Source organism: Mustela lutreola, chromosome 15 (assembly GCF_030435805.1).
Source record: "Mustela lutreola isolate mMusLut2 chromosome 15, mMusLut2.pri, whole genome shotgun sequence".
Classification (NCBI taxonomy): Eukaryota; Metazoa; Chordata; class Mammalia; order Carnivora; family Mustelidae; genus Mustela; species Mustela lutreola.
Window position 1 is genome coordinate 2,911,557 of NC_081304.1, and position 27,216 is coordinate 2,938,772.

Here is a 27,216-nt window from a genome sequence, read left to right on the forward strand (position 1 = left end):
CCCGGCGCTCTCGGCCCATTATCTGCTTTTGTTTTGTAAGTAGGTTGATCGAGACAGACTTCTGAAACTCTTCGAGGAATGAACAGGTTGGCTTCTTAGGGGATTTGCTCAGGAAATGAGATTTTTCCCATCTCTCAAAGGAGAAAGGGCATGTCTAAATTATTGATAGGAAACATGCCTCCTCTGAGAAGCCAGCGTAGGGTCGTCTGCGAGCTGCACGGTGCTGTCTACCCCGCGCACCATCTCCGCTCCCTGGCCTGTCTCCGCCACCAGCCCTTCCCCCAGTGGCGCCACTCACAGACCCAACGGGGCAGGGCGAACCCCACACGTCCCACCCGGTGCTTCTGCGGAGGGGTCCCGTTCTCAGGGCAGACCTGCCCCTCTCTGCGGAGAGGTCACGCATCTTCAGGTTTCTAAAGGTCACCTGCTGGGGAATGTCGGGGGTCTTGAGAACTCACCGGTAGGAGACACCTCCCAGCTCTGGCTTTGCACCTAGCCCAGGCTGACTCCATACTCAAGAGCCAGCTTTTAAAGAAACAGGAGGGACAGGAGCCAAGACAGAGCAGCCAAGTGGAGAGTGGCCTGCCGCGGAGACGTGGCTATCACTGAACTCCATTTCAGCTGAGCATGGAAGAGAACACATGCCCAGCTCCGTGGGGAGCAGCACAGACCGGGCCTCTGCTGCCCCTTAGGTTTGCGTTAGAGGGAAGATCGGCCCCTTTGACGTCATCAGACACCAGCACATCAGCACGGCGTGGAAACCAAGCAGCCAACGGTGCGGAAGACCCAGGGTCCGCGCTCCCCAGCACCCGGCATGGCATCCCTCTCGTGCATTGCTGTGCCCTTCCCGCCCGGACCCGATAGGTAGGGTTGAGCAGATAAACAGACTTGGAGACTGGGCCGCTCTCCGGGGGGTGTGGCCCGGCATGACATCAGGAAGGACCACGAGCCCGCGATGGCTTACTGCTTCCGTTCTCATTGTGCTCTGCAGCTTTGTATCCGTTTTCGTAAGGACACCAGATAAGATGGAAGTGTGTCGGGAGACAGAAGTCAAGATCGGAGAAGAGCGTTCAGCGAGCGAGGTTGGGCCACAGTTTTTGCTGTGGTTTTCTGAACTTGCAGGGGCCAGATAGGAAGCGTGGACAAGTGCATGGTTCTGGCTTCAGACGTGGCTTCCAACCCACACGTCCGCCAACCAACGAGCGGATGAGCAAACCGCGCTCCGGGCACATGCGGCCGACCGTTACTCAGCCATGAAAAGGAAGGACATTCTGACTCCTGCCCTGACACGGACAGGCCTCGAACACCTTGCAGGATGGGCAGTCCTGCAGTCCCAAACAGACGAAGATCGTGTGACCTCCAAAGACCAGTGACAGAGGTCCCGGGGGTTGTCAGACTCACCGGGACAGACAGTAGCAGGGAGGTTCCCGGGGCAGAGCACGGGGAGCCCGTTTCATGGAGACGGAGTTTGGGTTCGGGACGATGACCATGTCTGGAGATGATGGATGGATGGATGGATGGACGGACGGACCCTCAACAAATGAGAATGCTCTTAATGAACAGAACTGTGCACATAAAAATTACGCATTTTGGTTCAAATTTTAAATTTTGTTACGTTATTTTACCACAGTAAAAAAAGAAAAGTCAAACAAACAAAAACCAAAAAATCCGAAACAAATTTAAGAAGTGGATTCAGAACACCCCTCAGGGGAACGTCGGTTCTCCTGAGTCTTTACACTGAGCAGTATCTCTCGGGGTCTGGGGGTGCGACACCAGTGTGGGTACCCAGCTCGCGGAGAAGAACCCTGGAAAGACCCCCCTGGGAGAGGTGACCGTCTCGGGGTCGGCATGTCGGCATTCATGTCGCAGAGGGTCACGCCGGGGGAGGGACGTGCTGCTAGGCCGCCGGACAAGTGTGTGGCCGCTCTAATGCACGTGGAAAAGCCCCCAGGGGGGCATCCTGGAGCTGCCATGACAGATCACCACACAACCGGGGAGAGTGGTTCTCCCACCGGCCTGAGGGGTGGCAGCCTCTCCCCGGAGGCCCCAGGGAGAATCCTCCGCCCCGTCTAGCTCCTGGAGGCCCATGCGTTGCCAGACTCGCCGCCGCAGGCCTGCCTCCCGTGCCTGTCCTCTGCCTTGTGTCCTCCCCCTGCTTCCTGGAGGCAGACTCTCTGCACTTAGGGCCCCTCTTAATCCAGGGCGACCTCATCATGACCTCTAGACAGCTACGTCTGCAAAGACGCTGTTTCTGGACAAGGTCGCGTTCTGGGGTCCAGGCAGCCGCACGTTCCTGCCAGGACAACTGGCATCTGGTCTGCGTGCTGTCGGCCTCGTGCGGTTCTGCAGACGTGTTGAAACAACCTGGTGCTGGACGGGTTTGGGGAGCGGGGGTCTCTGCTGAAGGCCCACCCCGCTGCTTCCCTTCCGTGACTGGGGACCCTGGAAATATCCACATCCATAGCAGGGTCTCTGGACAGTGTCGGTCTTGGGGACCTCTGGGCCTCAGTTTCCATACCAGGCTGCCCAGGGGACAGGAGGGTGATACACAGCAGTGCTCATGGATACCCCGGATGCTGTCGGTGCCCCTCAGCGGCGGGCGGCCCCTGTCCCATAGCCAGTGAGCTCCCTTCCATTCCCAGGTCTGCACCGAGTTCAGCTAACGCCGGGCAACGTCTTCCCCACGGCCCTCACCCCGTTGAGGGCACGGTGCCCACGGCCCACACCGCCCCCGGGGCTGCACAGGGCACACTGGACTGGGCCTGTCATTCATCAGGACGTTACAAAGCCCAGCACAGCCGGGAGAGCCAGCTGGCCACAGAACATCAGAGAAGAGCGGGGCCTGGGGAGCAAAGAGGCAGGAGGGTTTGCGTAGACGCTGCGGCTGTGGCTCACGAGTCAGCCAGGTGGGCTCTACGGGCCCTCGCCCACCTGCTCTGGGCGAGGGCAGCAGAGCCGCGATGCCAGGGCCGGGGTGTGTCCCTGCAGGCAGAGGGCACGTAAAGCCCGGGTGCGCCCTGCCCCCACTAGAGGGGCCTGAGGGCCTAGCTGGGGGGCTCCGGCTGGTGGCATCCGAACCCCGCCAGGCTTCCTGGGGGAGGGATCTGGCCGCTCTAAGCACAGAGTAAATGCACTCCTACCCTCTCCCCCCGCAGAGGTCCATAGTGGGGTGGTGGGGGAGCTTCCTGTAGGCCTGAGCGGGCTGTGCACCCAGAGCCCAGGGCTGCCCCTGCCGCCAGGCCAATAGCCAGAACCTGCCAGAACTCCCCGTCCCTCCCACAGCCACTTGAGGCCACTGAGATGAGAGCCAGCGCCCTCCCCCCTCCTCTCCAAAGGTGAATTTCTTTTCAGAAGGAGAAAAAAAAAAAAAGAAAAAACCCTTTAAATTGGAGTGGCTGTGCCATCATGATCTCCATCATCAAAAGTCATGTTTAAGCCACCCACAGTTAATTTTTTATTTATAAAATTGCGCCCTTCACCTCCAGTTCCCCTCAGGGAGAGAGCACGGAACAGGCCATTTAATAAAATCCCAGGGAAGACAGCAGGGCAGACAGGCAGGCCTCATACAGCTACCCCAGTCTCTCCATGCAGCCCTGCCCCTCCCCCAGGGGCAGGGCCACCACCTGGGGGTGGGCAGGGGGCCCCCAAGGCCCTTCCTGGTGCCAAAGAAAATCTGCCTTGACTTTCCCCGAGAGCCAGCACTGCCACCGCACCCTTGGGGAGATGCAGAAGGAGCAAAGCCAGGTGTGGGTCTGGCCCTCTGGGTGCCCTGGACTGACCGAATGCGTCCCCTAAATGCCCAGGCTGACATCTCAGCCCCCACTGCGCTGGTATTGTGGGGTCTCAGCCGAGATGGTGATGGGATTAAGGTCCTTGGAGGAAGAGACGGGAGAGCTCGCTCTGTGCCCACCCTGTGAGGACAGCGGGAAGACAGGAAGCAGGCTCTTCCCGCGGCCAGGATCTACCAGCTCCCTGACCTTGGACCTTCCTGCTGGGGAGGGCAGGGGCACGTTGTTACAGCAGCCCAGCAGACGAAGACCTGTGTCCTCGCGGGAGGACCCCCTCTCCCTGCTCCAGACCTGAGCCGCCTCCTGCAAAAACGGGTCTGTGGTCTCTACCGGCGCGCCTACCCCTTCAGCATCGGCAAGCGCTGCCCTCCTGGATGCCACGGCAGGACGGGCCGCTTCCCCTTCACCCCAGAGCCGTGGCACCTGAGGCCGCCTGGTTTATCCTTGCCCTAAAGCTAAGAAGGGGCCCAGGATGCGTTCGTTGTCCGAATACGGTTCCCAGGAAGTGCCGGAGGCTCAGAGCAGGATGCACGTGGACGGGCTCCTCTCTCGCCCGGACGCCGTGACCATGATGCCCACCGCGTGCGACGGAAGTGGGCTTTGCCACGCACCCTCGGTGCCGGGCACATCAGTCGCTCGGTAGATCAGAGCGGAGACGGTGATGGGAGGGGCAGCGTCAGTGAACAGGAGTCCCTGCCCGCCGCGAACACGGGTTCTGCTTTGTGCGGCTCTCTCTGTTCCCACCCGCAGCGGGGCGAGTCCGCTCTGGGCCAGGACCCCGGCGGCGGCTGGCAGAGCCTTCACGAGAGGGAAGGGCCTGGGCTACCGCCGTCGGGGCAGGTCGTTTGGATGATACACACTAAAAACTGGTTTTCCTCGTGGACTCGTGTTCTTGGTGTGATGAAGGCCACACAGGGGGCCGCAGTTCGGCGTCTAGAGGACAGAACGTGTTACGGACAGAAGGAAGCAGGGTCACAGGGTCCCCTGGGTCGTCTGGATGGAGCCGAGTCGAGAGAGGAGCAAGGACTCCCGCGGAGGAGACTCGCTGAGGCGACATGTTCGGCCAGGCGCTGGGAGCTGGGGCGCGGGTGGGAAGCAGAAGCCAGCAGGCAGGGAGACGGGGAAGGGGTCCCCATGGGGGCTGAGGCTCATCCACGATGGGATCCCCCGGAGCAAAGAGCACTCCAGAAGGACCCAGGCCCTTCTCTAGAACAGCAATGCGGTTCTGGTCCCCTGGAGGCCAGTGTTCCCTGTCGGGTTCCTTCACTCATTCAGCAAAGGTGTGCTGCCTCCCCGTGGGGCAGCCCCGTGCCGGGCTCTGCAGGTGGGGTGTGCGGTCAAGGGTGAGGGCAGCCAAGCCGGGCCATGGGAGCTCCCGCCCCCGCAGCTGGAGAGCAGCCCCGTGCTGCGTGAGTCCGCGCCCACCAGGCCCCAAAGGCTGAGTCGCTGCTGTCTCGCTGCTGCACAGACTTTGCATGGAGGCCGTTGTGAGGGGGGCGGGCAGGGTGAAGACCCTCCGAGCTCAGTCATCGAGCCTTGCTGTGTTTGGACACCGCTGAAGGGTCCTTCTCCAAGCGCACTTGGGGACGTCAGCACCCCCGGCCTAATGAGCTGTGTCCCTCTAGGAACCTGATCATCCCCGCAAAAATCACCGTAATTGGTTATCCTGCTGAGCAGGGAGAGCCGTGTTTGCTAACAGTGAGGCTGGGAAGCTGCTCCCTGTTTCCCAACCCGCGAGCTCGCCCTGGGCTGTCATCAGCAAGGCCCCAGGCGTCTCCCTCCCTGTCTCTCGCCCCCAGCGCAGGTGGTGGGGCAGAGTGGGCGACGTGACGCAGCAGAAGAGGGTTCATCCCGGAAGTGCAGGGCAGGCCCCCTGCGGGTTGGCTCGTCCTTGTCTGGCTCACACCTGGGAGGTGGCCGGGCCACAGCAGGAGTGGGTCCCAATGGGAGACGCTTCCTTCGCAGCCCATGGGCACAGGAGAGAACCCCCAATACCCCGGAGGTTCTGTACTCCAGCAGAGGACAGTGAGGGCCAGGGGACCCCGTGGCCTGAAGCGCTGGGAAAACAGGCTGGACCCTTGCATGCCACGGATGCTGGAGGCCTTGGGCTCAGCAGGCCCCCTGATAGCCCTCTGGTTCTGCATTTTTGGAAACATAGAGGCTCTTTGGAGATGGACACGGGCCCCAGCCTCTGAGTGTCTGGACAGGGACTGAGCACCTATCCCACTGGTGTTCATACCAGGTATTTTCGCTTTGACCAAATGAGGGTACTTGTGACAATGGAAGACATTTCAGGGAACTGGAACACTGTTGGGGTCCCTGGAGATCAGGGCAGGTGGCAGGGGCAGGGTGGTGGGTGTGGACGCCTTACACTGACCTGGCTGGGAATTCCAGAGTGTCCCAGCACTTGCAGGAGCTATGCGGGTTGGGCACAGAGCCTGGAGAGCAGGGGCAGGGATGTGGGAGCCAGAAGCCAGGAGGGACACAGGACAGGAGCAGCACTGTACCCCCAGACCCTCAGACCAGCCCCGAGGAGCGGACTCCTGAGCCGCGCACTCTGGGCGGTTCGCTCACCGGGGCTGGATGGATTGAATTAAATGGAACTAAATTGAATTGAATTGGGAGGAAAACTCACTTTCGAAGACCAAGAAGAAAGTCAACAATAAGAAAACCCCCAAATCAACTGGAGGCGGCAGTTATGCGAGTTGATTGATTCAATCCATCTCGTTTTGCGAAGACGCCTTCCCCATCCGGCGGCGCCTTCCACGGCCGCCCGCCCCTCCCCACGGCGGCTCTGGGAGCCGCGGCTGGATGCGCGCCAGGAGCTGCGCTTGCCACTTGGCCGGAGAGAGAAAATGCCGACCAAAAAACAGGCTGCGGCAGGCGCCTCGACGAGGGGGCGTGAAAGATCGCCCCACGCCGTGGCCCGCTCTGCTGCTTCCTGGGGGCCCCTTGGGGAGCACGGGGGGGGCGGGGGGGGAGATTGTCCAGGAAATGCCACCACCTTGATTCACACAGACTCCAGCGGCACGCAGGGCCGGCTCAGGGCCACTAAATGCTCCTTTCCCATGGAGAAGGGCACCGTCCATCAGCGGGTCACAGGGAGTGCAGGGGGCGCCTGGGGACCTGCCAGGGAACCAGCTGCCCCTGCAACGGTGGGGGGGGGGGGGGGAACGCCACTGCTTAGCCAAATCGTTTTCTCATCTGGGAAAGGGGGGCAGAAGTTAGCTCACGCTCCTGAGGGTTCCCAGGGCCGAATGCGGCAACAGCTGTCAAGGGCCAGACGCCCAGAATGTGCAGAGCCCGTGACAGCGGGACCAGCTCTTAGCGACGACGCTGATGATGGTGACCACCATGATGTTTCTCCGCCTCGAGGAAGAGGCCCAGTCTGATTGGCCTTGGATTCCAGAGGCTTTTCGCTTGCTTTTATCGTGTTTATGATGAGTTTAAAACACACAGTGGGGAGAGGGAGAGGGGAGGCGCTCCTTAATGAGTGTGCAGTTTTCTCTTGGGGTGATGGAAAGTTCTAGAAACAGATAGTGGTTGCACAGCAGTGTGAACGGACTTAATGCCACTGAATTGTACACTTGACAGTGGTTAAAGTGGTAACTTTTCTAAGTGTTTTGTCACCATTTGAAAAGACGTGCGCAATACGAACACATAAAGCTACAAAACGTCGGGGCACTGGCGGGCTTAGCTGGTGGAGCACGCAACTGACTCTCGATCTCGAGGCTGTAAGTTCGAGCCCCACACTGGGTGTAGAAGTCACTTAAAAATAAAAATCTTAAAAATTCTGAAACATTATTAACATAAATAAGGAAAAATGAAGTCCATGAGGAGCGCAGACGCCCACGCCTCGTTTCCAGTCTCTGAAGGGCCCTGGCGGGAAAGGGCAGGAAATGTTGTGTCTGTGGGTTGTGGCATTGTCTACTCTCCAAGCCACAGCAGCCCATCCGCTTTTCTTCGTGTCACGTGTTGACGAGTGTTGAATTCGGTCTACACGCCGTGACTCCACGCAGCGTGACGTGACCCCCGGGGAGCAGGATAGATCTGTGCGGAGTGACGGGGGGCTCAGTTTGGGGTTAAATGCCACCATTCCTAGTGGGCAGAGTCTCCATGTGTGGGTAACCTCCAAACCAGGGGGGTTGGGGAAGAAGACGGAGAAGGGGGTCACTCCAAGTGTGGGGCCCACGGAAGAGAGAAAACAGAATATGCCCGTTTCAGAGACGATGTGTTAGGAGACTGGGCCACGGGCCCACGGTGTTCTGTGGTCCTCTGTCTTTGCTAAACGGAACGTGGGCTCCCAGCCGCGCTCCCGGGGCCGACGCGGCCCGGCTTCCCCGGCGGGTCTCCTCGGCTCCTGCGCCCCCTCCTCCTCCAGACCTGACCCATCAGCGAGCAAACAGCAGTCGGCGGTCGGGTGCGCGGTGGCCGCACTGATGGTAATTCTCTCTCTCTCTCTCCTTCTTTTCTTAGAGCGCCCACAGTGCCTCGGGGAAAATTGGCTGAATAAAAGGTATAAAGACTTTCTCTTTCTTTTCTCCTGAATATTTTTTGACAGATGTGCGCATGTAGAACATGTTGGGAGCTGCTGACGCTGAATGCTGGGGCTTTCTGGGGCTTTCTGGGGCTTCCGGCTCACTTGGGGGAGGCGGGGGGGTGGGGTGCGTGGGGGCATGGGGGGGCAGAGGATGGAGGGTTTGTCTTGGTCAGCGCCTCGTCCGTGACCTCTCTCGTCCCCCGAAGCACCAGCCCCATCTGTGCCAGGAAGGCAGGAGTGGGGGCCAGAGGCACCAGAAGGGACATGAGTGGACGGGAGTGTGTTGATGGGTGACATGGCTCAGGAGCTCCCACCAGCCAGAGAGGCAGTCCCTCCCCCCACCAACCCCACTCAGTGCTCACGCGCCTGTCCCTGGACCGTGAGACCTTCGGAACCTGGGGTGGTGAGTGTCCCCTCCTGGCCCGGTCTCCTTGGGGAGGGAGCTGCGGAATGGGCCTCCGTCTCCCCATGAAACCCTCCCGACCCCAGGCCTGGGTCTGCAGGCTCCTCACAGCCACGCCTCCCGTCACTGGCCTGCAGCCAATCCCCTCTGTAAATACGCTTGCAAAATTTTACTTTGCAGGAGAATTTTATCATAGCTTAACGTATGTTTGTTGTGAACAAATGAGGAAATGCAGGTTTGCTATGTATTCGTGACCCTGGGCCCCCCACCAGATTCCCCTCCAGGGCCCCCGGGTCTCGGGCCTGGTGCCCAAGGACAGCCAAGCCTTGTCCACAGATCAGACACGCAACGTAAAGCTGTCAGGTGGCAGAGTCTGACTTCCTCCTGAGCCAAACACCAGAGATTTCTTTTGCTGATCTCTTTTGTACTGTTTTTTGCCCTGAATATACCCGTGCCTCCGAAGCGGGCACTGTCCAAGTGGCTAGGGAGTTCTGTCCAGGAGGTCGGTCACGGTGGGGCCTCACGGGGTGGTGCAGGGGGCAGCTCTGGCTCCGCTCGCTGGTGGGATGGGGACAGTGAGGCAGAGCTCAGGGCTCCTCCCCTTGGGCATGACAGGGTCCCCTGGGAGTGGCCGTCCTTTCTCTGTCCGTGTTCTAAGCGGTTCTGAGTGGGGGGAGATGAAAAGAGGGCACCGCGTTGGCCCCAGCGCTCACCAACGAGGTCTGTCCTTGCAACGCAGCCTTCCTGATGGGCCGTTTTGTAACCGGAGTCTTATTTTATGGGGACGCGACCAAAGGAGGCCTCAGGTGAATCTGTCTTAGGTTAAGGCATCACCCTCTAAGGAATGTTGCGGTGCTTTTTCTGGCTTGCAAACTCAGGTTTTTGCACATTTGTTTTCTCAACGACTTTACCGAGGTGCGCACCGTCGATTATGCATATTATGGAGTGTGCAGTTGTGTGTTTATGCCTGCGACGTCGTCGTTACAGTCCAGATACTGGGCGTGCCCATCACCCCCAGAAGTTTCCTCGGGCACCTTCGTCTCTTCGCCTGTGCCCTCCAGGACCCTTCCAGGCAAACACTTACCTGCGTTTTGTCATTCTAGAACGGTCTATATTCTCATCCCCATTAACATCACACCGTACGGGCTCTCATTGGTTGCTGGGCTTCTCGCTCTCAGCATGAGCCCTCTGAGACTCACCCGGGTCACAGGCTCACCCAGGTCACGGTGCGCGTGAACGGTCCACGCCTTTTCATTGCCGGCTAGTGTTCCGTGCTCCCGAGACACCACGGGGTACTCCTCCATTGCCCCTGGAACGATGCTGGGGTCATTTCCCGCTTATGGTCGTTCCACGGAACACAGCCAAGCGCACTCCTGCACAAGTCTTTGCCCAGACACGTGCCCCTTCTCTCTTGGGTAGAACGCCCACCCAGCGGGATGGCTGGATTTTTCGGGTGAGCGTAAAGCGAATGTCAAACTGTTTTCCAAAGTGGTTCTACCATTTCACAGGGCTGCCGGCCATGTGTGGGGGTCGCTGTTCTACATCCTTTCCAGTCCTCGGTGGTGTTGGCTGCGGGGAGTTTTGCCGTTACGATGGGCACGGGGTGGTATCGCATTGTGGTCTAGTTTGTGTTTCCCCGTGGGGTTGACATCCATCATCTTTGGTGAAGCGTCGGCTCAAACTGTTGCCTGTTTTTTTTATTGGGTGTTTGTCCTCTTACTGTAGGTTCTGGGGAGTGCTTTATGTATACTGAGTACAAGTCCCTTATAGGTACATGCTCTGGGTACAAGTCCCTCATAGGTACGTTTCCTCCTAATTCATCTGTCTTTCCGCTCTTGTAACAGTGTCTTTTAAAGAGCTAATGTTTTAAATTTGGATAAATTCCAGTTTATCCCTTTGTTCTTTAGAGATCGTATTTCTGATGAATCTAATAAACCTTAGTCTGATCCAAGATCACAAAGATTTTCTCCTCTGGTACTTTCTTTAGACCTTGAATATGTGTTAGATTTTACGTATCAGTCTCTGCTTTGTCTTGAGTTCCTTCTTATGTATGGTACAAGGTATGGATTGAAGTTCGTTTTTCTGATCTGGATCCATGTGTTGATTTCAATTTTATTTGTTAGAAAGACTCCTTTTCTCCTTTGAATTGCCTTCACAAAAATCAGCGGTCGTTTAAGCGTGGGCCCACTTCTGGACTTGGTTCCACTGATCTGTATATAGTCTGTTTTGACATCCTGCCCCACTCTCGTGATTGTCATAACTTTATGACAATCAGTTTTGAAATCAGGTAATGTTAACCCTCCAATTTGGTTCTTGTTTTTCAAGAAAACAAGAAACAGCTATTCTAGGCCCCTTAGAATTCCATTTTTTAAAGATTTTATTTATTAATTTATTTATTTGAGAGAGCAGAGTGAGAGAGAGCATGAGCAGGGGGAGAGGTACAGAGGGAGAGGGAGAAGGGAGCCCAGTGTGGGGCTCAGTCCCAGGACCCTGGGATTGCGACCTGAGTGTGACCAGATGTTTAGCCACCTAACTGGCTAAGCTGCCCAGGTGCCCAGGCCCCTTAAATTTCTGTATGAATTTTGGGATCGGCATGTAAATTGTGGGCGGGAGGGGGAAGCCTACATGGATCTTGATCAGGATTGCACTGAATCTGTAGATCCATTGGATGATCATTGATATCTTAATAATACTGAGTCTTTTCTGCCTCATAAACAAGTTACGAGTCTCCATTTATTTAAGTTTTATACTTTTTAGCATATGGGTCTTGCACATCTTTTGTCAGACTTACCCTGAGTATTTTTTATTTGTATACCCCTTTAAATGGTATTTTCCTTCAATTTCTTATGTATTGAAAAAATTTTTTTAATTTTTATATATTGATTTTACATCCTGCATCTTTACCAAACTTACCCACTAGTTCTAGTAGCTTTTTAAAGATTTCATCACATTTTCTGCAGACGATCATGTTCTTTGTGAGCAGTTTTCCTTTTCCTCTCCAATCTGGATGTCATTCATTCCTTTTTGTTGCCTTGGTCCACTAGCTAGAACCTTCAGCACACTGTGGAATAGAAGTGTTGTGAGAGCGGATGTCCTCGTTTTGGTCCTGGTAGTAAAGGGAAAGTAGTTCCTTGACCATTAATTACGATGTTCGCTGTAGGTTTCCCATAGATTCCTCTCCATCCCTCATCTGTTGCCAGTGTGCTGGGAGTTTTTACTGGCTTTTATTAAGAATGGATGTAGCATTTTGTTCAGTTCTTTTCTTGAGTCAAGTAAAATGATCAGGTGCCTTTTGTTTTTTACTTTGTTAATTTGATGAATTAGATTGGTTGATTTTTGATCTTGAAGCAAATCTATAACTCACTATTTTTTTCCTATTTTTTTTATATCCTTTTTCTTTTTTGGTGGGGGGCTTTCTTTTGAATTGAGTATTTAAAATTGTTGTATTCCATTTTATTTCCATCCTTGACTTACTAGTTACAGCTCCTTTTTTTTTTTTTTTTTAAGTTGATGGTTGCTTTGGAGTTTATGTGGTATTTAAGCCGGTTACAGTCGACCTTCAAATGATGTCAGTGCACTTCATATGCAGTATAAACATTCTTCCGTGCCTCCCTCCTGGCCTTATGTACCTATGTTATAAACCTTACAACGCAGTGTTATTTTTGTTTGTTTAGGTAGTCGGATTTTGAAGAGACTTAAGTACTAAGAAAAAAAAAACTCCTTTGTTTATCCATACAATTCCCGCTTCTGGTAGTCTCCATTCCTTTGTGTGGATCCATATTTCCATCGGGCATCCTGTCCCTTCTATCTAAAGGACTCCCTTCAGTATTTCTTACAGCACCAGCCTACTGGTGATGAATTCTTGCAGTTTTTGTACGTCTGAAAAAGTCATTATTTCAACTTTGTTTTAGAAGACAGTTTTGCAGGGTGTAGAGGTCTGGGCTGACAGGTGCTTTTTCTCTCAGTGCTACAAAGTTTCCGGGCCTTCCTGGCTCCCGTGATCTCCAAGCCTGCTGTCATTGCCTTCTTTGTTACTCTGCACAACATGTGTTTTCTGGCTCCTTCTAATATTTTCTTCTACAGTGTTTAATCTGCCATTAATTTCATCTAATGTATTTTTTTCACCTCAGATGTACTAGTTTATATCTCTACAAGTTCAATTTGCACTTTTTAAAAAAATATCTCACATGTCTCTACTTAATTTCTGGAATACGTGGAATATAGTTCTAATTGTTTTCAACATCCTTTTCTGCTAATTCTAACATGTGTGTCAGTTCCGGGTCAGTTTCAAGTGATTGATTTTTCTCCTTATGTCTTGCATGCCTGGTAATCTTTGATTGGAAGCTAGACACTGTACATTCTACCATGTTGGGGTGCTGGCTATTTTTTATTCCTGTAAATCTTCTTGTGCTTTGTGCTGGGACATGGTTAAATTACTTGGATACAGTTCGATCCCTTTCTCTCAGATCTTACTTCAAAGATTTGCCAGATTGGCCTGAGCGATGGTTAATCTGGGTCAAACAATCCCACTACCAAGGCAAGGCCCTCTGAGCACTCTGTCCATTGCTCCGTGAACTGTGAAGGGTTCTAGTCAGGCAGTTGGGGACACTCACTTTTCTGGTCCCATGGGCATGAGCACTGCTTCCCATCATCCTTTCATGGGGTTCTTTCCTGAGCCTCGGGCTTTTCCTCCAGTACACGATGGTCAGGACTCAGCTGAATACTCCTGGGGACCCTCCACGGTTCTCCAGGGTCTCCCTCCGTCCAGCTCTCTCCTCTCCAGCGCTCTGTTGTACAAGTCCATCCACCTGGGATCCCCAGACTCTAAGATCTGACTCCTCAGCTCAGGGAGCTCACCAGGCACAACTTGGGGCCCCTGCACCTTGGCCTGGAAGCTTTATACACTGTGAGCCATGGGAGCTCCCCTCCATGGTTTCCCGCTCTCAAGGATCCCTGTGCTTCCTTGTCTTCTGTCCCGTGTCTTGAAAACCATTACCGAGGGTGCCTGAGTGGCTCAGTGGGTTAAAGCCTCTGCCTTCGGCTCAGGTCATGATCCCAGGGTCCTGGGATCCAGGCCCGCATTGGGCTCTCTGCTCAGCAGGGAGCCTACTTCCCTCTCTCTCTCTGCCTGTCTCTCTGCCTACTTGTGATCTCTGTCTGTCAAATAAATAAATAAAATCTTAAAAAAAAAAAAAAAACCATTACTGAGTTGTTTGCTCTTACCTGTTGTGCCGGTAGGAAAGTAAGTCAGTCCCTATTTCCCCATCTTGACTGGAAATGGAACCTTCTTCTTACTTAAACACAGATCCTGTCATGTATGGTGACCATGAGGTTGTCTGGACCCCCCTACCCCCTGCCCACATACACACAGGCAGCCCTGAGGACACACAGGTGTGTTCCTGGCCCTCGTCTCCATTCCCCTTTGCAGTCCTGATTCGCGGCCTGTAGGCCTGGGAGCACATGGTCTGAGTACAGAGACAAATGCGGTTATTTCATCTGTCGTAAGATTGGCCTCCTTCTCCTCGATGAGGAGGAATCCGCAGTGGCAGGGGCTTAGCTCTTGAAAGATGATTACAGGGTGCTCTATGCAGACTCTCTTCCCAGGAACATTCTGATGGTAAAGAATATGGAGTGGAACAGTGGGAGGGGAGGTCAGAAAACCAGAGAGAAGGGAAGCCAGAGCCACCAGCAGCCCCAATGCCTCTGGGTACATGCGCGTCACAGCGAACCTCAGACAGCGTCCTCCTCATCCCAACAGGAGAAACCAAGCAGTGGGGAGGGCCCATTGAGGCCAAGGCCATTAGCTCTTCTGAAACCCTGTTCCCACACCTTCTCTGCCGATCTAGGCATGGACAGAGCCACACTCTTACTTTTATCTGTCCTGGGACCTTAGACACATTCAACACGTGTTATCCCATTTGAGCCTCACTGCAGCGTCCATCTTATAGGTGGGAAGACTGAGGCTTCAGATGGGCAGATAGATGATGGGCCCAGGCTCACACTGCAAGTGACTGAGGCAAGACCATAGCCTGGCTGCCCAGGCTTTCTCTTTCTGCCCAGGCTGAGAATGTCCCTTGAGCAAAGTTGATTTTCCTGGTAATCGAGCATGGATTTCTTGAGCTTGGGTGTCTGAGCCTTTCTCATAGATGCCTCTGCCGGCCACACCAAAGAAGCCAACTGATGAGCATGGGGGCACAGAGGACTCCACCCCTCCTGGCTCATGACGGTTCTCCTCCCCTTCCAGAAAGCATTTCCATGGTTGGGGTCATTGGCTGTCAAGTTTCATGGGACTCCAAGGCTCCGAACTCACTATAGAGCCTTTTTAGAAATATCTGATATTTGGAACTCTCAGATCAGTATGCACATGTGTGTTTGGACTAGTGCCTTAGTTAGGCGGCCATGACAGAAAGAAAAGGGTAGGGGGAGATGCCCCCAAATTTTGACCACGAAGAGGTCACCCAAACCCATGGCCCCTTCTGACTCTGCGGAGGCTGGAGCTATATGGTATCAGACACACGAGCAACACGGCCGAGAAAGTCAGCTCCCAAATTCCCCCGTTCTGTGTCCCAGGGACTGGAGAGGGTCTCCAGTGCCTCCCTTTGCTTTCAGGATATATCCAGCTGGGTGGTTTTGTGCTACCCACAAAGGAAGCAGGACATGAAATATTTGAGAGAGGATTGGAGGGTAACAGAAAGCAGAGTCTGTGTACTCGCGCGTGTTTGTGCAAAAGTATAAAAACCCCGAGTCTGTGTTTTCCCCAGGGTATTAATTACAGTTAGAAAGGAGGCTTGTCCGGGCGTGTTCCGCTTGGGCAGAGTAATTTATCATCTGGTTTCGGGGAGCGGGAGGCAGGTCACGGTGCAGAGAGCACGACACACATCTCTCTTTCTGACTTCACAGCCGCCCTACCTTCTGTAGGGTGGACAGTTCTGCCCAAGGCATGTGCCTGGGGGAGACAGGGAGCGCTCTCCAGGGGAGAGAGGGGACACAGTGAGGCCCTGACGTGATCCTCACAGGACAGAAGTCATCACGGGAGAGGCCTGTCCAGGTCCAGGCACTTGGCTTTCTGCCCTGGATGGGGAGAAGGCTGGCCTGGCTGCCCACACCTGATGCCTGGTGCTCCTGTTGGCCCTCACTGAGGCTGATGGAAGGGCAGGTGGTCTCTGGGGGCGGGGGGGTGTCCCGAAAGAGAGCGGATTTTGTTCCTTTGATGGCCAAGATCAGGTCTGTGTCTGCTTACCATGCAGCGAAGTGAAGGTCCCTGGTAAGGCGGTGGTTCTAATGGAGGGCCTCACTGGCCTTAGCAAGATGGCTGGGGAGGAGAAATCAGGGTAGAGGACCTGGCCACTCCCCACTGGGCCTCTGGGTCCCTCTACCCTCCCCTGAGCACCAGGGCCTCCCCCTGCATCCCTCCAGCCGGTCAGGGTCTTGATGGCACTTTGCGTCTCTCCTCTGAGCCATCACACCCCTGCTCCTGCCTCCCACTGCGGCGGGCAGGCCCCTGACACTGGAGCCTGGAGTGACCGTACACTCACTCCCAGCAGTGGAAAGACTGTCTTTCTGGAAAGTTTTACATTATATCATAAGCATTTATCATTAAGTCAACTCCTTAAGGGGCACCTGGGAGGCTCAGTGGGTTAAGTCTCTGCCTTTGACTCAGGTCATGATCCCGGGGTCCTGAGATCGAGCCCCGCATCGGGCTCTCTGCTCCGCAGGGAGCTTGCTTCCCCCTCTCTCTCTGCCTGCCTCTCTGCCTGCTTGTGATCTCTCTTTCTGTCTGTCAAATAAATAAACAAAATTCTTTAAAAAAAAAAATCCAACTCCTTAAGTCAACTTCTCCACACCCCCTCCCCCTCCACCCCAGGGGGCAGATCACAGGCAGGGACCCAGCCCCGCCCCCCATCATCCCGTGAAGGGACAGGCCTGCCAGCACAGGTGCCCTGAGCCCCGATGGGCACCGTGATTGGTGCTTGGGATACCCTGAACCAACCAGACCAACATTCTGGCAAAAAATCATTCCACCAGGCAGGTAGGGGGAGGGTCCTTAGTTCCTGCCTCACAGGGCCACCTCCAGTGGGTCTGTGGGAACAAAGGGAAAACCACTCGAAGAAGTGGGGGCCGGCCGGGCCTCTGCAGATACCCCCTTGCCCCGCAGCTCTGCCTCTCAGGACTTCCTCCGCTGGCACTGGGCCTGCAGCGCAGTGATCTCTGCCCAAACCAGCAGGATGTCTCCACGGCCCCTTTGCCGGGTGTCCGGCCTGCCAGCTCACTGACACTTGCTGATGAGCTGGAGGGAGAGGGAAGAAGGGGGACCCCAGAATGAGGACAGGAGCAGAATCTCTGCGGCTTCCACAGCTGCTCTGTGCAGGCCGGGCGGGGGGCCGCTGCCCAGAATGCTAAGGAGGGTCCCCAAGGCCAGCCGGGCCCCAGCGCCTCCCCAGCAACCCGGCAGAGTCGGGGTTTTCCTTGCCCTGTCTCATGGTCCCCAATCCCCCCCTGCCGGGGCCTCTCATGCTGACGGTTCCTCGAACACCCCTCTGCACCAGGCCTCTCCCCTTGCTGACTCTGTAGTCCCCTCGCTATCCAGAAAGGTAGATGTTGTTATCCTCACTTCGCCGAAAAAGAAACGGAGGCTCAGAGAAGCTAAGTAACTTGCTGAAAGCCACACAGTGAGTCCGCAGAGCTGGCACTGGGGCCCAGGTCTGAGCGTTGCCAGATCGGCGCCCTCCCGCCCCAGCATCTTCAGAGCCACAAGGATAAGAGAGGACTGCTAGTCAGGCCAAGAAGTCATCCCTCCCTTCTCCATGGGCACTGGCTCTGAAGAAATCTTCAGGGCGAGTGGAGGTGATCTTGAGGAGTTCCTCCTTAGACACCTGGCCCTCCCCATCTTTTTAAGGAGTGTGCTACTAGGGGTGATGGTGATGCTTTTAAAATCCAGGTTGGACTATGCCCTCAAATCCTCCCATGGCTCCCAGTTCTCTTGGAGAAAGGCAGTGTCCTCACAGTACCCTCCCATGTAAGACCTCATGTGATCTGGCCCCATCATTCCTCTGACCATCTCTCCTACTGCTCCCCCTCATTCTCGTGACGCCAGCTCATGGCCCAGCTTGCCTATTCTCTGAGTAGCCAGGCACATCCTGTGATAGTCCTCTGCCTGGGGTGCTCCCCCTCCCAGAAGAGCCTTAGGACTCTTTTCCTCGACTCCTCCAGACTGACATAAAGATCACCTGCTCAGTTAGGTCCAGCCTGACCATCCTCTCTTCTAATCAGGGACTGGATAACGTTATGGTTAGGTGCTTTCCGGATTGTGTGAATGACCATCTCCCAAGAATGCTGGCTCCCGAGATGTCCTCTGTGGTACAGCACCAGGCTCTGCTCTCAACCCTGTCCTAGTGGCCATCTTTATTAGTGACTCATGTGAGCTTGTCCTAGCATGATGGTCAGATTCTAGTCGATCTGAGCTGAGAGGATTAAGCAATAGATTACCTGGTCTGCTGGCCAGAAGCATCACTGAAATTTAACTACATTTAGTCAGAATTCATGTAAAATCTTGCTCGTGGGTCCAAAAATACTAAATGGACGGGGGTAAGAGAAGGAAGACTTAAAGGTTTCAGCTGGTGGTAGGTTTGGTGTGGTGAGGGGGACTGTCTGAGCCCGTGGACTGGGGAGCCTGAGACACAGACACGTGGTCCTCACAGCTCCAGAGGCTGGAGTCCAAAACCAGGAGACCGGCAGAGTCGGGCTGCCGTGAGGGTTCTCTTCCGAACCGCAGATGGTAGTTTTGGAGGGTTTTTTTGTTTTATTTTTAATTTTTTTTAAGAGACTTGAGAGAGAGAGAGAGCGCATGAGAAGGGAGAAGGTCGGAGGGAGAAGCAGACGCCCCGCGGAGCTGGGAGCCTGAGGGGCTCCATCCCTGGACTCCGGGATCATGACCTGAGCCGAGGGCAGTGGCTTCACCGACTGAGCCCCTGAGGCGCGGCAGATGGTAGTTTTCACATGACACCCTCACGGGGCGGGCGCTGAGGCAGGAAGCAAGCGCTCTTGTGACTCTGATTGGGGCGCTTAGCGCATCACGGGGGCCCCACCCCCACGGCCTCATGGGTCTGTAATCACCTCCCAAACCCCCCCTCTAAATACCAGCGCACGGAGGGGCGGGGCTTCAACCTATGGCTTTGCTGGGGGAGACACAAGGAGTGCATCACGGCGACCAAGTAACTTGTCACCCAAGCTGGGGTTCCTCCTCCCAATCTTAGCGTAAAGTGGGGGCGTCCCAGGCACGCTGAAGGGCGCGGCCACCCAAGGCGTATGTGGCCGCTCTCAAAAGCCAGGTTTTTTTGTTTTGTTTTGTTTTGTTTTTTTTAAAGATTTTATTTATTTATTTGGCAGACAGAGGTCACAAGTAGGCAGAGAGGCAGGCAGAGAGAGAGAGAGAGGGAGAAGCAGGCTCCCTCCTAAGCAGAGAGCCCGATGCGGGGCTCGATCCCAGGGTGCTGGGATCCTGACCTGAACCGAAGGCAGAGGCTTAACCCACTGAGCCACCCAGGCGCCCCTCAAAAGCCAGTTTTATGTGGCTCGCATGAGTCAGGGCACGTTCCCAGATGATGGGAGGTCGAAGTTGGTCGGACGGACCCTCCCTGGAATGCTGGGTTCACTTCGGAGGTGGCTGCTGTGAGCCAGGGGGGCATTCCAGGGGACATCCCCAGAGAAATGGCCGAAGGGGCGAGGCCTGTTTGCCCAGAGGAGGAAGCTTTGGGCAGCCAGACGGTGTGTTTCAGAAGTCGGAGGGCTGGCCCTGAAGAAGACAGGGTGGGGGGGCCCTCAGGTCGCCTGAGGCCAATGTGATGAGTTCTGGGGGCAGATCTCAGGGGCTGCCTGAAGAAGGGCTTTCTAAGGGAGACAGCTGGCCCGTGATGGGGGATGGGGGCTGCCTGAATTCCCTCCCATATCCGAGAGTCTGCAGAGGAGGGAGGGCCCGGGACTTCCCTGGCTCTTCGCGGGAGGCAGGGCTCAGAGGCCACCATATGTCACTGCTCGGAAAGAAGAATCTGTGAGTGCTGCCTGGGATCAGGACAGAGAGGGGCCCGCAGGTGTGAAGGAGGCTGACGTCCGGCCACCCCTCCCCACGGCCCTGCCTGGCTCTCCCTGCTTCCTTCGGCTCTCCCTGCCCCCTGGCTCTGGCTCCTCTCGCCCCCTCTCCCCATGCTGGATCCTCTCTCCTGCTGCTGAATTATTGAAAGTGTTGTTTGCTCTATTGCTGTGCTGGAGGGAAGCTGCCGCAGAGCCGCGGAGCTTGGCCTGGGTCCACGGCCCGGAGAGCCCCCTCCCCGGTCCCCTCGGTGGGGGGAGCTGCTCCCAGCCCCTCCCCTTGTGCCCCTCCTCGTTCCTCTGTAACTGCTGCCCTTCTGACCGGCGGATGCTACATCCGTGCCGCCAGCCCGGGGGCCGTGGACAGAATTTGGGGCAGTTGTCACCACCTGGCACAGGGGCAGGGCCCCATCTCCATGCAGGGTGCTGGGACGTCCCCCTGCAGCTGACCGACTGAACAGCTCCAGAGCATGTGTGGAAATGACCCACCATCGGGGCGGGGGTAGGGGGGACTCACGCTGATGTGTGTGCCACACTGGCACGTTGATGGGGGCAGGGTTGGTGTGTGGCTGTGTGTGTGCACATGTGTGTGCAGAGAGGGCCCTGTGCATCGGCGTGTGCGTGTACACGCAGCTGTGTGTGTCTGTGGTGCCTGCACGCCCACGTGTGCACGTACGTGTGCATTTTTACAGCAGGCACCTGAGCACGTAACTTGGCCCAGGCCCTGCTTGCGAGATGTTGCTGTCGAAGCCCGTTCCAGGAAGGGGGATGTGTGGCCGCCACGGAGCTTAGAGACGCCAGGAGGCGGGCGGCTGCGTGGGGGAAGCCGCCAGACGCATCATCGGGTTTCTGGGGACAGGGCAGCATGCAAGAAAGGGTGAAGAGTGCAAAGTGGGGACAGAGGGGCGCAGACTTCCCCACTCACTCCCCAGAGGTGGGTGCAGGGTCCCCCAAGCCTCCAGGCCAGAGTCCGGTGGACGCCGGGCTGGGAGACCACGACTGCAGAGGGGACAGCCTTGTCCCCCCACCGCGCTAAAGGCGGCCCAGCCAGGCTGAGTAGCCTTCGCGTGCTCTGCTCCGCCCCGTTCACGGGCCCCTGCCGTGTGCCCAACACCAGCTTCCTGCCCCCGGTAGGCAAGGGCCTGGCAGAGCCTTTATCTCCAGAAGCTGCCCGTCTGCCCAGGACAAAGACGGCGTGTCCGAGCGCAGGCGCGAGGCCACGTGAGCAGGCTGGGTGCCACAGAAAGTAAGGGGGCTGTGCAGGGCAGAGCCAGGTCCGGTGGCCCTCGGGCTTGCGGACCCGCTGGCCAGGCTCACGTCTTGGTGTGGGCCGGCTCCTAAGTGCTTGCACTGTCCGGGGGCTGGGAGAATTGCTCGACCTGCTGAAGTCAGGCAGCGGGTCCCCGGGCACTGAAGCCTCCTCCGGGTTTCTCCTTTCCTGTCCTCTGGTGTTTGTGGCTCAGGAAGGGTTTCGGGAAACAGCTCTAGAGAGTGCAGTGTGAGCACAGCCGCGGACCCCAAGCCCCTTCCCCATGCCCACTGGCACCCTGTCAACCCCAGAAGCTCGAAGCTAGAAGCTAGGGGCCATTCCCTCCATCCTGGTGCCTCCCTTAAGCTCCCTGGGGAGCCACAGGCCGGGCCTTGGAGGGGAGTCCGGGTGCTGAGCCAGAGGCTCCCGCCACCAAAGCGCTCCTCTCCCTTCCCTGCCTGGCCTTCCTCCGGCTCACCCAGGACTCCTTCGGGTGGGGGTGATGGGGCGTGGGTGGCGTGTCCCCACTGAGGCCACTCGTGAACCTCCCCGTGCCCCCCACCTTCCTACAGCTGGCCTTAATGGGGTGGGACCAGATGCCGCCACCCTGCGACCCAGAGAAGTGCTGAGCCGTCAGAGGCCTGCTGGTTTTCTCCCAGCCCATGCCCAGGAGACACAGGGGGCCTGCCGCCTGCCATCACTCTCCGGTGTGTGGGACCCCCAGCCCCACATGCAGCCTCTGGGCCTGGGTTTCCCTCACTGGTAGAGACCGTAAGAACCAGAGAGAATGGCTTCCTTTTTCCTACTCCTTTCCGCCCCTTCCAAGAGGGGGTGACAGCCTGGGTCCCTAGGTGGCCTGTGGCCCACAGAAAGTGCCGGCTTGAAGGCATGAGCCGCTGAGCTGGAATCCCGGAAGCCTAGATTCCCGGGCCGCACCCCTGCAGCACAGGGTGGGGGCAGCACGGAGGTCTGAGGCCGGACAGATGCGGGCAGCACACACGGGGACAGCCCACCCCCAGCTCCCCTACCCTATGCTCCCCACACCCCGACACAGCTCTGCACTTCTGGGCCGGCCTCCTCTCTGCTCGGCCCCCCAGGCACCCCGCTCTGCTCCTCCTCCCTCCCAGCCGCCTTGCAGCCCTGGGGCTGGGGGCTGGGGCAGGTCCCACCTGCCCACCCTCTGAAGCCAGGATGGACCTTCGGAGTTCCCAGACTTCCCCTCTCCCCAGGGTGCGCCTCTTCTCCAACCTCAGGGCCGAGGTCCCCCTTCGGAGCCCAGTGACCCGACCGGTCAGGCAGGGGAAGTCCTCGCCCCGCCCCGGAGGGAGCCCCCCCTTGCCTGGGGCAGTTGACTCTGACCCCCCGGGCAGGCACAGGGCTGAGCACCCTGAGAAATGAAGCAGGAGAGGAGAGAGGGCAGAGGAGGCCCGAACCCAGCGGCCGGTCCCCCTGAACTGAGCCCCCAGAGCAACACAGCCACAGCCCCGGGGGGCCTCCCCGCCTCTGCCCGGCCAGCCCTGGAGCCAAGGGTCCAAGATGGTGTATTTTGGGGTATGTACCAAGCGTGGACCACCCGAGTCCCTAGTCATGTTCTTGGCTCCCGCAGGCCTGGGGCTGAGATGTTGAGAAAGCGCAAGGCGCCCCCAGCGGGGGGGGGTTGTCCCCAAGCACCAAAGGCTGCCTAGGGGGGAGCCGGGGGGGCTGGGCAGAGACCCTGAGTGCCTGTGTGGAGTGCACTCTCTGTCCCGCCTCTCCCAGCTCCCCAGAAAGTCAGGGCAAACTTCAGATGCCGTCTTAGCTCCTCCCTTCCGCCCTCCCCTGTTCCCTGAGCCACAGAATCAGGTAGGGAAGCCGGATCTTGCAAAGAATAATGGGGAACATAAATGTGAACCCCAACCAAGAGCCCCAGTGCTCTGAGCAAGGGGGTAGGGGACCTAGGAAGCTAAGCCCCCCCCCCCATGAGAGCAGACCTCCCAAACAAGCACACCCTCTCCTTGCCCCTGCCCTTGGCAGAGAAAGTGAGAGTAGCAGAGGCCAGAGTGGGGGACCCCGGCCAGCCCTGGGAAAGGGGCACAGGGAGGCAAGCCAGGGAGGGCCCCGCTGCCGGGTGAGGGGCAGCACATCCTTCCAGTTAAGCTGGGCTGAACTGGGAGAAGGAGAGGCTGGGTGTGTATGATTGTGTGTGTGTGTGCCCGCGTGCGTGCACGCGTGTGTGTGTGTGTGTGTCTGCACGTATGCACGATTTCCCCATAATCATTGGCCTCCAGGCTCCCATGGACTAGATTTGGGAGTCTTTGTGAATTTTGTGCTTTCCTTTGAGGGAGAGCGTTTCCCCTGGGCCCAGCCCCGCGGCCTCAGCCAGAGCACTTCCCAGGCCATGGGCTTCCCCACATGTCGGTGCTTCTTCCCAGCAGCCCTCAGCCTGTCCTGCAGCTTCCCTCCAGGACCAAAGTCCGTCCCCAACTCCAGGGGAAGCACTCCCCGCCCGGGGAACCCCACTGGAGGGGACTGGCCTGGGGACAGGTGCTGTGGGGCCCACTCTGGGGATCCAGACCAGGGGTCAGGCGGGGAGTCAGCAGGAGAGGCCAGGCCATCTGAGAAGGGAGCAGTGGCCCCCGGGAGCCAGGATGACTGTGATCAGCCTCCCAGTGGCAGTCACAGGCCAGGCTCTGCTGAGTCCTGCAGATGCCACTCCCAGTCCAGGCAGAAGTGGGGCCAGGGTGCGCCCAGAGGCTCCAGGTCTCCATCTTTTGCCAAGGCAGTTGGCACTGCTGCAAATGCCCTGGCTGTCCCACGCCCCACAACCGGTAGCCAAGCGCCTGTCTCTTCTGCAGATTGCTCCTTTCTCAAGGCCAGCCTCAGGGGGCGCAGCCCGGGGACACTGTCCCTGCGCCTGTGGGCAGAACAGAGTTCTCTCGTCATCTCGACTCTTGGCGGCACCAGCCTGGCATCTGGAAGCTAGCTCCTAGTGCCCCACCCCCAGCCTGGGAGTCCCTTCAGAGCCTGGCAAGGGCAGGAGAGGCTCCAGGGGGCGCTGGTGGGGGCTGAGTGGGCACTCTGCTTCTCACGGAGCTGCTGGCTTCTCTGGGGTCTTGCCTCCGGGGACCCCCTCCCTCTGCCAGTGCCATCTGTCCTTGCCCACACGCCCTGGCAGGCCCTGGGGATGTGCAGGGCGTTCCCTTACTGAATCTTTGGGGCTCTTTTAGGACGGGGTGGAGCCTGCCCGGAGGGAGAACCTCCCCAACTCTTCTTCCCTAGCCCGGCTCCAGGTCTAGGCTGGAGGGGGCGCAGGGAGGGGGGTGCTGTAGGAAGAACGGTGGGTGCGGGTGACATGCAGAGTCTCTCCTGGGTCCGCCTCCCCGGCCGTGCCCCACCCCCCGTCAGCACCCCCAGCCCCAGCCCCACACGTTTCCCCCGGTGTCCGCGGGTTCCTCAGACTCAGCCAGCTGAAGCTGCTCAGCTCTCTTCTGACCAGCTTTTCCTTCAGTGCCCCACAGATCGCAGGAGGGCCTCTACCATCTCTCTGCACCTGCCAGCCCACAGGCCGGGCAGCCGGGGTCACGCCCTCATGCCCTCCTGTCCCAGCGGTCAGGTCTCTCAGCCGGAGCACAGAGTTCTTTCCAGCGGGGCCTGCTTAGCCCCAGCCCCGGCGCCTGCAGCTCCTCCACCTTCCCATGACCCTGTGGTGCTGCGCTGGTGCTGCTGCCGGACGGAGCTGCGCCCTTCCCCAGACATGTTCCTCCTAAAATACCCTAGCCATCAGGCTCCCACATCAGTCCCCCGATCAGCTGGCTGCTCCCTTCCCTTCAGGATAAGCCTTCTGGATGGGGGACAGGAGGGGCTGTGGCATGGCAAGTGCCAGGCAGCTTAGATGTCACCACCTCCGGGAAGCCTTCCCTGACCACCCACTGTGAGGTGTTGTTCCTTCCACTGCACCCCCACGCACTGACCCGAGGGTGCCGTCATTACCCACATACTCTGCCGTCTTCCCCTCCTCCAGTAGCTCCTCCAGGACCGTGACGGGGTCTTGCTCAGCCTTTTCTGATGCCCACATTGCGCTGCCACTTGTCGCGGCTCCAGAAACCTTGTGTGCTAGAATGAATGAATGAATGAATGGGTGTGTTCCAAGGGCTGGGGACGGGCCTCTGAGGGCTTCTCCAGCCTTCCCCCCATGCACCCCGGCTGGCCTTGAGCTGGCGGTCACCCAGCTGGCCACACAGCCTCCCGTGCTGGGCACACAGTGTCTTAAGGGGGCATCAGAGTTGATGTTGGCCCCACGTTAGAGCTGACGGAGTTCTAGCCAGTTCGTGGTGAAGGGAGACGGGTGAACTGGGGCCAGGACCCGGCCGTGGCAAAGCAGGGGTTGGGTGCAGAGGGGACCAGCCGTCCCTGGCCTGTCCAGCCCAGCCGTGGGGGTGTGCCCGACAGTGAGGTTTGCCACGCCTCTGTGAGAGCGGCCTGCTGCCTGCTTTGGGGGCATCTCTGTCTTTGGACCGTCCGAGCTGTAGACTCAGCTGGGGGAGGGCTGTCACTGAGCGAGGGAGGCGGGGGGCCTGGGGTGGAAGGGACCTGGCCTGGGCTCCAGCTCTGCTGCTCGGAGCTGTGAGACTTCGGGGTCACCAGCTCTGCTGCTCGGAACTGTGAGACTTCGGGGTCACCAGGTGCCTTATCTGTAGACTAGACCCCGAGGCCAGTGTGCAGGTTGGAGGAGCGTGAGATACAGGTCACGATTCTGTGCCCAGCACAGCAGGAGAAGGGACAACATGCCCCAGGCTGACATGACCTTCCATTGTTTCCACATACTTGGGTTCTGCTCAAGGACACATCTCTCTCCCCAAAGCTTCCTGTGGCTTCACTGCTATGGGACAGAGTCCGTACCTGTTGTCAGGCCTGTGCTGTTGGTGGCCTGGATCCGCATTCCCCCACACCCTGCAGAATGTCCAAGGAGGAAGCACAGGCTGAGGGGGCGTCCAGTGTCCCTTAGCAGCCCCAGGTGGAACCGAGACTGGAACCAGTTCTCCTCCCAAAGGCTTTCCTGCCCTCGCTGGCCTCGGGGCACGCGCTCCTGCGGGGTCTCCCCCCCCCACCTCTCCCTGGTCCACGGCTGGTGTCCAACCCTCTCCACCCCTGTGGGGCTCCCGCAAGGTCTTCCCTAAGCCCTGACCTTCCGTCCTCTCGTACACTTGGCACCCCAGACGGCACTGGGTGTGGGCAGGTGACGTGTCTGCTCCGGCCGTGCCCGGGCCAGGGAGGAGCTCTGCAAACACTTGTGGGATGGATGGATGGACGGACGGACAGACGGATGGAGAAGAGAAGAGAGGAGGGTTGGAAGGAGGGAGGAAGGGGCAGATTGGTGGTGGCATGTCCATGAGTAGCAGCGTACCCGCCGTCGCTCAGCAGGAGCAGGGGTACTTTCCAGAGCCGCCTCCTGCGTAAGTCACGGGCACGGGGTCAGAGGTGCGGTGTGACATGATGGTTGATGGGTCTCAGCCCAGAGCAGACGGGGACCCGCGGCCGGGTTCCCCTCCCGCCACGGCTGGGCTCAGCCCAGAGGCGTGCAAGGGTGGCCACGTGCAGGGTCAGGGTCTGGGAGCCGCCAGACCTCAGCAAAGCGGGCTCCCCGGACAGACAGATGGATGGTCAGACAGATGGCCTGGGGAGAAAGGCCCAGGTCCAGGGTGTGTGGGCACCCGAAGGGGCGGCTGGCGTTTGCTCCGGAGCAGGAGGAGGACGGGCAGGGAGCCGGGAGCTGGGCTCAGTCCTGCAGCCTCGGGTTGGCTGGCGGAGAGGCTGGGGGTGGGGGACGCCGGTGGGTGGCTTTGTAATTGACTGGCAACAGGCAGAGATGCCAAAGCAAAACTCTCCAAATTAGCAGTAATTGCAGGAGAAATAAAGAGCAAACAGGGCGAGCTGAATGAGGTTTTCTATAAATATTATGTTTTTTAAAGTTTGCCCTGGAGTAATAGAAGCTGTTTAAACGCTAATATCCTGTCTGTGCATTTAAAAAGCCTTATAATGAGGATTTAGTGTTTTCCTTTCCTGAGGCCTGGGATCTGGGGGCCCCTGGGTCTCCGGCCTCCTCTCTCCCGGGTGGCTCAGGATGGCACCCCAGGAGTCCGCACACCCACCCTGAGCCGGTCTGGACACAGCC

General features: G+C 57.7%; 1 protein-coding gene across 6 annotated transcripts in view; it reads left to right on the top strand.

The window, feature by feature from the left end:
* Nucleotides 1-27,216, top strand: part of RBFOX3 (RNA binding fox-1 homolog 3) — a 392,450-nt gene that overhangs the window by 265,264 nt on the left and 99,970 nt on the right. For 5 of the 6 annotated variants that reach the window (XM_059147636.1, XM_059147633.1, XM_059147635.1 and 2 more), the window contains one exon: nt 8,265-8,304. The exons of the other annotated variant lie outside the window; for it this stretch is intronic. The gene's annotated coding sequence lies outside the window, so the exon portion shown is untranslated. The remainder of the gene's footprint in view (nt 1-8,264; nt 8,305-27,216) is intronic. 6 annotated transcript variants of the gene reach the window in all.